Source organism: Anopheles bellator, chromosome X, assembly GCF_943735745.2.
Source record: "Anopheles bellator chromosome X, idAnoBellAS_SP24_06.2, whole genome shotgun sequence".
In the NCBI taxonomy this organism is placed as follows: domain Eukaryota; kingdom Metazoa; phylum Arthropoda; class Insecta; order Diptera; family Culicidae; genus Anopheles; species Anopheles bellator.
This window is the reverse complement of record NC_071287.1, coordinates 2,789,111-2,801,466: the sequence shown is the minus strand read 5'-3', so window position 1 is coordinate 2,801,466 and position 12,356 is coordinate 2,789,111.

The window sequence follows — 12,356 nt, the reverse complement described above, 5'->3', positions numbered from 1 at the left end:
GTATTTGCTCGCCTTCGCCGTCGGTCGCATATCGCTTCCCGGCGGCTGCTGCCGTGTCCGGGTCTGTGTGCCAGTGCAAGGTCCCCCGCAGGACACGACGGTATGTCAAATCTTTCTATAATTGAAAATAAATATAGCATTAATTTTCGAAACGATTCCACATCGACTCCGCACACCTTCTTGAGACTTTTCCCAGGTCCGCCCGGGTTGTGGGCAAGATGCGGCTCGTCTGTAGACATAGACGTTGTTGCTCTCGACCGGTGGAGGAAGAGAAAAACTACAATTCAATTTATATGCCAATGACCGGGCCGGACTTCTCGGTCGGGGCCCGGGTCTTGAGCTGCACTCCAGTTGCGTAGATTCCAAGGTATCCAAGGGCTCGAGGTATCCTTGCGGTGCGCGCTCTGGGTGCGCTCTTGATGCGAATCAGAAAAGTGGTGCCACTGTCGTAACAATCAGAATAATCACTCGCTGCTTAGTCGCGCGCTCCTTCAAGCAACCGTCTGGCGCCGGGCCAGACGTCGGGCCGAGCGAGTCCCACGCGAGCCCTGGAGATGCTAGACCAAGGCACACTATTATTTATTGTTATGATATGAGTAGCTCATCGTTGGAGGCTCGTTATGCGACGGTTTTCGTCGAGATATGCACTTTGCCCTGGCCCCGCTAGATGCTAGTTCATTTTTCTGCAACGCTCGGGAGGTAATCGAACATCCGGCACTCCGTATACGGGCAGCGATTGGGATGCGCAAGGATCGCACAACCCAACAACTCCCAGCAGGATACAAGCGAAATTGGATCATGACGGGACCTACGAGCGAAGCACCGATCTGGGGATTAGCCGTGTTCCATTAGGGGAGCCGAAGATTAGGTTGTACAATGGATTTATGCAAAACGTTGCCGTGCCAACAAAGCAGCCCCCCCGATAGGCGCCAGCCAGGTCAGGAGGACAGGAGCTCGATTGCTGGTAATCGTTTTTGCATTGCAGGCCTGTTGAGTCATTCGATCCGTTCACTGCGCTACGGTCCAAGTGGACGGTATCGGATCATTACAACTATTGTTTGCCGGACGAATACTCCGGTGTGTGGTGACACCGAGCGCTAACTGTTGTGCGATGAATTAAGCGTTCAAAACTAATTAAACCTTGAGTACAACCGGGAGCCCTGCGTGCCAACCTAGTCGTCTAATGTAGGATTACTTATTTGCTAGTTTAAAAAAAGAACTTAAAAGAACTCCTACAAAAATTAATTTCTTTTTAATAAGCAAAAAGTAGATTATTGACAGAAGCTGTCAAACACATATTTAACACTAGATATACCATCGTTTTCAATAGGGTTAGGGGTGAGCCATATATGTTACACTTTTTTATTTAGTTATCAAACGGGTTAATATTTTTCGTTGCTTGAACTTTTATTTGAAAGGTGCGTTTAAGATATTTTTTTTATAAAAAACGATTTGGGTCAAATGTTTACAACGGATGGCTTAACAGTAGCCCATTAGGTTAACCTTTTTTACAATACCTTTTCGATTGTCTTTCGCCCTATCTTGAAAAAAGCAATTCGAATTTGGGTCTAGATGTGGTTAATGGTGGCTGATTTGTTCGCGTAACTGTTATATTATAATTTTCCTCCCTCTCTTAACCTATGCCTCTTCTCTGTGAATGAATTACTCTAAAACTAACTTCCATTCGATACAAATCAGACTGAATAATATTCTCATAATGATCCTTAATTTACACTGGAGAACACCAACGAATCTTGTCCTAAAACTTTCTGGTGCGCATAGACTATCGTTCGGAATTTATAAACTAAAAGAAGCCCTAATCAATAGATGCAATAATTCCATCCATCCGACAATTCGAGAGCTAATTATCTGAAGCTTTTGAAGTTGAATAGTTGGAAGATGTTGTTAAGTTGTTAAGTAAGAAAAAATGACGAATCATTTTCATTTAATCTTTTTGAGACCTTGGACTTGTCAAATAGCTGCAATCCCAGTGTGGAATATATCTGTACTCTCATGCAATCAAGCATTTTCTTTTATCTAATGAAGAACCAATTTTAAACATAAAAAACAAATTAACAAAACCACCGAGATGGAAATGAGGTTCAATAGAATGAGATTTTGAAATATCGACCCCCTTGAATTGAAGACCCATCACTTTAGATATAAATTTTCCATATTTTCCCATTTTCTGCAATCAAAATTGTAGTTTATACATAAATGCCGTGAATGAACTTTTCAAATAAAAGTTCAAGTATCGAAAAATATTAAGCCGTTTGGTTTTTGCAACCAAATAAAAAAGTGTACCATATATGGGTCACCCCTGTACCAAACCGGTCAAAATGTCCGGTGTGTTATATCTAATAAAGTCCTAGTAGTTCCCGCTTAATTGAATAAATTTTTTTTACTTTTGTTGGAACAACATGCTATATTTTGAGTTAAATAGTAAATAACGCCACAACCATCAGGACATGGCCATGACTTCGAGTTGGGTACGAAGTTCTCAAATCATTAGCTACTACAGCGCCAAATGACAAAGCTATCAACAGAAAAGCGAGGAGTTTTCTTAACCGAAAGGTTACTGGATCGTAGTCGTACCTAGCAGCGTTGAGTGTTTGATGAGATTCCGCGGTTCGCGAATCCTGCCCCCTGTACATGTTTCGTAGTACATTTCCAACCCGTGGCCCGTTTCGAGTGGTTCAGTCGCAGTGCCGACCAGCTGTACGTAGGCCCGTCGCAGAGTGCCAAGAGTGGTTGTCACGGTGCGTGAATGAGCCCGGATACCCGGATTTCCCTGAAGCACCCGGAGTCCGGAGTCTCCGGGTAGCACTATTGTTTGAGCCCTTTCCAAAGTAGCCCGCCACTCTTTAAGTCCGATTCCGAGAGCTTCGAACGAAGCACTCGAGTGGCACTCGAGTCGGCGCTCGTAAGCTAATTAGATCAGCTTGAGCCGTTAAACGCCGGGCTGTGAGTGTACTGACACCACCCACCGAGCACCACTTGACGCTCGTTAATGGGTCCGGACGGGCGGCCAGTCTCAGTAGGCGGGACTGGAGCGGGACCAGCCCCGTGCCAGGCGTGCAGTTTCTGGTGATGATATGCCGATTGAGAAATTCATGTGCACTTCTTGCCACAGTGTAGTTCGCTTCGGCTAGCGTCAGGACTCGCCCGGAACTGTTGGACCGTGGCGGGTGGGGCGTCGTAGACATCGATTGGTGACATCTAGCTTCGTGTTCTATCTATCTGTCGTGTCCGGGGGGGGCTGTCTCTGGAACTCCTGGAGTGGTCTCCGGGAGAGATCGTGAAGATTCAACAGCGCCCAGGGATGTGGTGGTGCTGGTCCGATTTCTGCCACTTCAAGACCAAGGAGTCACTGCAGTGACGGGTTAGCCCTCCCTGGCATCCGGCATACTTAAAGAGGAGTCCGTAACTGAAGCCTGGTGAAGATTTCGTTCGGGGTACTAGAAACGGGACACGGCTGGATAACGATCGCTGCCGACCCACCCAAGTCTGCCCCAGAGTAGTTAACCGGGGAGAAAAACGGGGGAAAAAATCCTATAGTTGCCAACCAAATACCATGCCATTACTGTGCTATTCATCGGTGTCGGTAGTAGCGTCTTGGCCTTCTTCATGACGTGCCGTAGAATGCCGTAACTTTGACTAACCGCTCGCCGGAGTCGTCGGAGTCGCCGTCATCAGCATGGAGGTCGTCAGTTTTCGTCTGCGGCTTTAAAGTTTTTTACGACCGCTCATAACTTCGAACCTCCACCGGCTTTCGGCTGGGCAAGTTTTTCTTCTTTATGCAAACTTGCCCGACGGTGTGCTGGTGTGTGTGGGTGGGTGTCGATCCAGAAAGGCGCTTCTGTCTTCTACTTTGTTTGGACCCGCCAAGAGGACCAGAACCTTCGCCTTCGCCTTCGCCCACCGAGCGAGACCGAGAAGCGCGCCCGTGAATGTAAAACGTACTTAACATCTTATCAGGCGCATAACCGCCCGCCGTCGCCGCCGCAGCCGATCCTGTTCGACAACCTCCCGACGGCGACGGTGTGCTGCGTTGGTGTAGCGCCCAGCGCAGTAACGACGAGGCTGACACCAATCATGTCTGGGTTGGCACGAACTTTTCCTTAACCAACCCCAGTGTGTTTCTTTTTTTTTCGTGCCCCGAGCTCGTCTCCCGGTACATCCTGTGGACCGACACGGGCGCGCGTTAATCGTTATCGGCGTGGCGCAGATCAGAGCACCGAAGTTACCTTTTCTGCAATGTTTTACAAAAAGCTGGCCCCATACGTCACCCGCAAAACCCTTCCTCTTGCTGCCCTTGCTCTGTGTGTATGTGTGTCTGACTTGTCTTAAGCCGGAAGTGCGAACTCCTGGAAAGCAGCAACCCACCGCCAACGACGACGACGACGACGAGGGATTGTAAAAACTTCCAACGGCAGCAGCAGTAACTAGCAGCAACATCCTCCCCCAAAGCAAGAGGCTCTCTGTGTGTGTGTGTGGATGTGTATGTCAGGGGTGGGGGTGGGGGAGCAAGAAAGGGCGCAAAGAGTTATACAACCTAGACACACACCAGAAAAGAGAGAAAGGCGTACGGGGGCAGCTTCTTCTTCCGGTAGCCCTGCGCCAAGACCACAGAGAGAGAGAGAGAGCCCCAAGACGCTCCGAAACCGACCGACGATGGAGCCCGGGATGGTAGCAAGGGGTGTTTGGGGGGTTGGGGGGCCCTGCCACGAAGTAAGGCGAACGAATGGCGGAACGGAAATAACGTAATAGCAAATTGAGTTATGCTTCCATTTCATTAAACTTTTACTCAAAACTTTATCTTTATTCTGCATCTTTAAATTATGTTTAGCATCATGCCGTTGGCCGGGTTGGCTGGGCGGTGGAGGACGTGGGGGAGGTTGAAAATTCTTGCAGAACATCGGAGAAGAGGTGCGAACCCTGTGGGCACACATACACCCCCCGCGTAGAAGGTATCGCACGAAGTGCCGGCATCCGAGGCTTGCCTGCTACGAGCTGGTGGTGATGGTGGGGTGTGGATCGCTGGGAGTGAGGATGAAACAATGACCGGTATGATGGTGGTGGTGGTGGTGGCAGCACGACTACGACGAGGCAGCAAGTCTTTGACGTGGTTGCCTTGCTGGTTGCATATCGTCAGGCGCCAAGCACCTCAACTATTTGCGTTGCGGGTTCCACGCCCAGAGAGAGCGAGAGAGCGAGCGAGAGAGAGAGAGAGAGCGCTAGCAATCAGGGAAGCGGCCGTGGCTACCTCACCCTCAGCCTGTAAGTTCCGGCAGGGCACGCTTCGGTGTAAGCCAATCGTCTCCGTGTCACAGGAATGCTGTGTATCGCCCGTGCTCCCCGCTACAATACGGTACGGCTGGTACCTTTTTTGCCTTTTAGCATTCGGGGTGGGTAGTCGTCGGGGTGGATGGTTTTCTCACCCACAGAGATCCGAGCCGGCGAAGGAAGAAGTCAGCCTCGGCACCCCAAGAACAGCTGAGCGCGGGGTGAGAAAATGTTTGAAATGCCGCTACGCCTGCCGGTATGCAACCCGCGCGATGGTGGGAGAATGCAACAGAATGGAGGGGAGAATGGAGCTATTTGCGTCCTATTTACTTGAGCGGGGGCAGCCAGGCGGAAGAGTACATTGTTTTACGGTCCGATTTCAGGAGCGCTTCGTTCCGAACCCGGCAAGGTGTTAATCGGTCAGCCTACGTTTGGTCTGACCTGGGGTCGCCAATACTACGCACTATCGATTACGACCCGTGTGCGCACGTGTAATCCTTTCCCAGCCGGTTTGTTGAAGGGCCCCCCCCCGGTCAGCCTTCCGAAAAGGTTGCCCGAAAAGATTGCATCGTTTTTGGCGTCAGCGCGTACGGGGTTTTGCCGTCATTTAGGCGCACGGCCGGCCGTTCGCGTCAGAGTATCTCCCTATTTATTTCTTTGATAGCATTAGCGGCCCATTTATCATGGGCGCTTCTCGCTCGGCGTACTTAGCGCACATCGCGGGTTGCCTACATCCGGGCGCAGCGCAGAGGGACCCGAAGGATTAGGAGCGGTCGAGCGTGTTCGGTGCGAAAAAGTGTGTGCACGCGATGCGATCACCCCCAGGAATCCATTTGCCGTCGTCGCGGTCGCCGTCGTCGCCGTCATTGTCGTCGATTTTGCGTTCTGTGTTGCGGCGCAATTAACGGCGCAATAAAATTGGCGATTTATTGTGTCGCTGATAAGCGCCGGGGCCTCGGGAACTGGCCGGCTAGACCGCCCGGGACCTGCGGGCACGCGGTTATGCTGCAAAGCCGCTAGCGTAGCGACCCCGGCGCACCAGTGGCCCTCCGCCTCTCTTACAATTGATTTATGTTCAATAAGCGAAAATCGGCTGACCAAAGGGGCCCGGCCTGGCTGATCGGTCTGGGCCAGGACATGGGCCGGCTAGCGCCATTATTAGCGTTGTTGTTGGCCACGATTGGACGCGATGAGTGAACGAGAGCGAGAGCGAGAGCGAGAGAGAGAGAGTAAAAATTAACAAACCCTTTAGCATACGTCGTAAAATTTTGCAGTTGCCACCGGAGGCTGCCGTGGGCTCGTTTGGACCACATTCGCGCCACCAGTACGCTCGGTCTCGGCTGTCGTCGGGGAAATGGGCGCCCGTAAGATGCGGCTGGACGGGACGGGGAAAAGGCCAAGATTGAACCGGGCCATGCCAAAGCCGAGCCGAGTGGAGCTGGCCAGGCAAACCATTGGCCGAGGACAGTTTAATTTGGACAGTTTGGGCAGGACGGGAAGCATGCGGGCTAATAAACCGACCACAGCAGCGTGTGCGCGGTGGAAACTGGATTTTATTGTCCCATTTCTCGGCCCCACCTCGGGGCTGGTCAGCGGGGACCAAGGACCGCGGCGATGGCGGTGGCGGATTGTAGCTGCTCGGATGCTGCTGATGATGCAATGTAGGTCAACCAGAAAGAGGTGCCGATTTAGTAGTCCTCCCGATTCAATGCAACGGTTTGCCCAACCCTATCCATGTGGCGACAACTGGCTGTCATTTGTCTTGACAGAGGTCCAGCAGCAAAGAAGATTTTTTTTTGTTGATTTAAAACGTTTTAAAACAATTAAGAAATTCGGGCGAAGGCGACCGTTGGCCGGAATGTCGGAGACCTTCAAGCGGTTTCTGAATTAACAGTTTCAATAGGTTTATGGAAGCATGTAGTACACCACACCTTTCTGGTCCCACCAGACACTGTATTTGCTTGTTAAAACAAAGTCGCCATTTTTTTTCGAATTTTTTTCGAACATAGTCTAAGATCTTCAACGATAAGTTGCAAACTAATTTCAAGGATCAAATTGCCTCGCTATCTGCCATCTGTTTTTCACAATCCGATTTAATCCGATTTTCCGGACCTGCTAAGATAGAAAAGCAAACACAACTTTTGGAGTCACCTACCTATTGTCAAACAGGAGTAAAGCAAAGAAGCCAAAATAGGGGAAAAAAGGCACACCACACACTGTCTTCGGAGGGTCACCGTTCGAGAGTATGAAATTGCTTAGTAAGAGCCACTCAGAATGCCAAAATGCCACTTTCCGTTCAAGATTGGGGAACGCTGATGGGAACGAACGAAGCGGGGGGGGCTGTAATCGGAATCGATTGTCGGATTACACCGGGTGACCCCAACCCGAGCTGCAGGCAGCTTACGGCGGCAGCAGCTGCAGCAGCGGTACCACCACCACCAAGTGGAAGGCAACCAAGTGGCCCAGACCAATTCCTCCGGTGGCCCATCAATGAGGGCCGAGGGGGAGATGGTTGCGCCAGTAGTGGTTGCCCCCCCACACCCTGCATCCTGTCCGGTGTCGTCTACTTTCCTGAGACTCAAGGGTTCTAGGCGATGCTGACGCTCTCGTGGCCAAGCCCGGGGGGGCTCCCATGCACTCGACAAGGACGACGTCATTCAACCAATCCTTGTCCCCCTCCCCCCTCCCGTGTGTGTTGGGCCCCGCGGGACGGAACGGCGAACGGTGGCCTGATCAGAGAGCGTGAATACCGAGCATAAGAAAGCACTTTGGACGGGCGCGGCCCCATATGTACGGGTCGCGGTTGGTCGACGAACGGTCACTCATAATGAATGGTTCACTTCCGGCTGCAGCATCCCCATTCCCCCCCTCCCGCTTCACCCAACCCATCCAGGAGAGGTCCAGCTCGTGGCCGGAACACCTGAGCACGGCCATTTTCAGTTGGCCCCGTTTGTGTTTTTTTATTGTCCCCAAAATACGGCCCGCTTCCGATTCCAATATGAGCGGGTAGCGCGGAGGGGTGGGGGGGCATAAACACGGAAAGATGAGCGAAAAAAAAAACCAGGAACGCAGGGCAAAGGAAATAAAACGCATCGCATCGCCGCGCTGCGACAAACGTTCGTCCACACACACGCGGCACACGTCCGCGCGTGATGCTGGCGATGATTTCGTGAAATTTATGCCCCAAAAACGGTGGAGACAGTGGAACCGATCCGTGAGGCCGTGTTTGCGTGTGCTGGTGCGGTGAGTGCGTTCCCATGTTTCGCACGGCCTCGTTCTCTCTCTCTCTCTCTGTAGTAGCCTGATCTGCCTGTGCCTGATTTGTTGCAGTAAAGCGCGCGGATAGGAAAAGAAAGGCAAACGAAACGGGTCCGAGCGGGGCACCATAAAAATGGGCCTGCGTTGCGCCTTACAAACGCGTGACTGAGTCCTTAGGGTGACCGGTGACCCGCTGCGGGCCACACTCAACAACTGAAGGTCAGGAACGATTGAAGGAGAACAGAAAAATGAAAAGTGTAATTGATATTTGGATAAGCTGCCCATCGGATGCTGGGCGGGCAGTGGTTAGACACATTGTTGGTTATTGTTGCTACTGCGAAAGTAACCGATTTTGGGATTTTAGTACAAGTCGTTGTACTAAATTGTTGTACTAAATCGTTGTACTAAATCGGTGTATTAACTCATTGCACTGAGTAACTGCACTAGAGCGTTGTACTAAATAATTGTACTAAATCTTTGTACTAAATCATCGTACTTCGCGATTTGTACTACATTCGCTCAGATTTTGCTTGCGATTCGAGCGAAACGACCACCACAACGCTTGAAGTGCCAGACCAAATACCAACGAAGCACCAAGCACCAATAATCGAAACAATCGCAGCAAACCGGAGCGAACTGAATCGGAGTTCAATGCGAACAGTGGGAACGAGCTCAATGTTGGGTCACCAGAAGGAAAAAAAAAACCCGAAAGGAGACAAAACAATCAGAAACTCCACCGCCAAATCGAACGAGCGAAAGGCCGAAACCGAATGCAAAAGATGAGCTCGGGATCGAAAAACCCGCGGTCGCGTGAAAATCCTGAACGTAAGATGCCGAAGGAGCCGGAGCCGAGGGAGGGCGGGAGTGTTTCACGTGTAACCCGGGCGGACCCAGCTGGCCACGTGTGCGTGTGTATCGGGCCGCAGTGTATCGGGCGGGGCTGGGCGAGGGTCACCCCAATCAACGATCACCATCTGAGCCACCTTTCCAATTTGTTTTGTCCAAGCTTGCGTGGCAGTAAAAAGAAGAGGGGAAAAAACAAGAGCCTTTCTCGTGCCCTTTCTCTCTCTCTCTCTCTCTCTCTCTCTCTGTTGCACTGTGTAAATGTTTCTCTCGCTCACTCATCAAAGCGAAAAAGACGCGGATCAAATCGCGGTGGCCATTCTCTGCAGAAAGGACCAAACTGTCCCGGAAAGGCCGGGCCCTTTCACAACTTGGTCGGGTAGGGGGCTTGGTAGAGGGGAGGGCGAAGGGGGGTCACAATAAGGTGGAAGGTGGCGGGAGGTCCACTCGCTTCATATTCGCCGCAACCGTAATTGATGGAATATGGTCCGGAGGTTATACTTCTTGTTCTCTCTCTCTCTCTCGCTCTCTTAGCCCCTCTCTCGTTCTCTCACGCGGGCTGGTGGTGGTGGTGTTGGGTGAAGGGTGTAGGGGCGTCTTGCGTGCACAGCATTGCTACGGGTACCCGCAATAAACATAAATAATCACATAAATGACGGTGACACCAGCAGCAGCAGCAGCAGCAACAGCAGCAACCCTGCCAGTCAGCAGCCATCCTCTTCCATCAGAATCAGGATTCGCAGCGCATTGCCGATGGCCACACGCTCCCGATGCTTTGTGGCGTTGCGGCTCCACTGGCTGCTGCGGCGGCGTCGGCGATGTGCATGTGAATTATTGAACGAAACGACTTCTTTTTTGCCCGACTTTCGATGGGACACACGGGTCGCGCGCGCTACTATTTTGTCCTTTCTTCGCCTTTCTTCCATTTTATGTTAACCCCGCCACCCACCCGCCATCACACCCTACCACCCGGTTCAGGGTTTTTATGTCTGGTCACCCCGAGTCTGACTTGGTCGCCCAGTCCATTGTGTTCCAGGTGTCTACACGAGTTGGCGTGTCGCAAACTCATCCTCAACTTCACGCACCTTCCATCGTATCGGGCACGAGCCTATAGGCGTCCACCTCTACTAATCTGGGATGTGAATAGTTAATGACTGGACCGAAAAACAGAACGAATGCTTTACCGACTTGACTTACACGTTCCAGAGAGGGGGTAGAGCCTTGACTTTCGTCCCCAATCTGAACCCAGCCCCAAACGCCGCAGGTACGCCCAGGTCCGATTGGTCCGATTCGTTCGCTGGCTGAGCGCTTCTGGATTGACTCGGATTCTTAGAGCCTGAGGAATGCACGGGGCAGACCTACGACGGCCCACGCAAATCGGTGCTGGCACCTGCCAAGCTCACACTGTGTAAATGGAGCAGCAATCACAAGGTCACCTAGCCTTTCGTACCGTAGTGCGCTACCCGGATGCCTGATGACGTCACTGGTTTTGATTGATTTTAGCATACATTATTAGTACTGCAGCCATCGCCATCGTCACACCGCAGTGACGGCAGTTCCAGTTGCGTTCCAATCCACTAGCATTCTCTCGCTCTCTCACTCTCTCTCTCTCACGGCCGTCAGCTCGAATACAAATCACTGTCAGTGTCGCGAGTGCGGCCGCTGGCACGGAAACTGGCAAAAGCCAATTGATGCCACCAAGACGTGGACAGGCATCTATTATTCAAGCGCGGGCCTTCGCTTCTGGCGTCGTCGTCAACCGTACCAAAGGGGTGACAGTCCTTGCGCATGCTGTCAGCGCTGATGATCATCGCAAGAATGTGGTGCAATGTGACGCATGGCATCCAGAACTGGCTTTTACTGCTGGTTTACTGGTCTGAAGTAGCTAGAAAGCCCGGGCGAAGCGAAAACGAAGACAGGAAAATAGGGCGGTCAAAGAAATCCGAGTTTTACGTGGGAAGTAGGGAAGACCAAACTTTGAACACGCATGACGTAAAACTCTTTCGAAAACTTCGTTCGCTCGAACCAAGCGCACCAAGCATACTGGTCATGCATTCAGTCGATGCATTCTTCTCTTTCTCTCCACCTGGACCGCCTAATAAGTTATTACGGGGCTGGTTCGTCGTCCGCCATACTCATGACATGCCTATCCTAGCAGCTCGCTAACTTTCTCTCTAGGCCTGTGGTACATCCAAGAGCCTTCAAGAGAGATTTGGGCGCGGCGATCAATGTCACATCGTGGACCGCGGACCGACGGGGGCGGGTGACGTTGGTCTCATTGCGCCTTAAATGCTGCAATTTGAAGACGAGGACAAAAAAGGAGGAAACTCCTGGGGTGGATAAGCTTTTGCAAAGCCCCTCCAGGGGGCCCTATCACTCCTCAGCTCTGGCCTGCCCCTGGAAGCATGCAATTTGTGGCCCCGGAATGTATGCAAGTCGCTTTCGCTTGCACAGCGCACTGTTGTTGGGGGTCAGGGCTGGGGAACGAGCGTCCATAAAAGTCCATGGTACGTAGTCCTTCCCGTCGTACCTGTCTGCCCGGTTGTGGAACGCGCGCCGTGAGGTGAATTGAATTGTACGGATGTTGCAGGTGAGTTTGGTAGGGAGGGTGGCGGATAGTGGCGGGGAGGGAAGGGGGACCGAGCGCCAACGACGTCCTGGTATTTGGCGGATCGAACGGAAGCGACCTGTTCGTTCGTAATTCAACCGCAGGAATTCGGTGCCGTGTCAAAGCGGCTGCCTACCCAAGGCGGCATGTACCGGGGCTTCCTGAGCAGACCCACCCACACAACCACCCACCCACCCACCCACCCACACAGTGATGCGCGGGTTCGCACGTAGTTGCGAAAGAAAATCAAAGGGACGAGACAGACGTGCAGCTTTGCTGGTGCAGCTCATCTCGTTCTCAGGTTTTATAACCTCGGCCGGGGGCCGATGTAGGGGATGGGAAAGCCTGCTGGGCTTGGTGG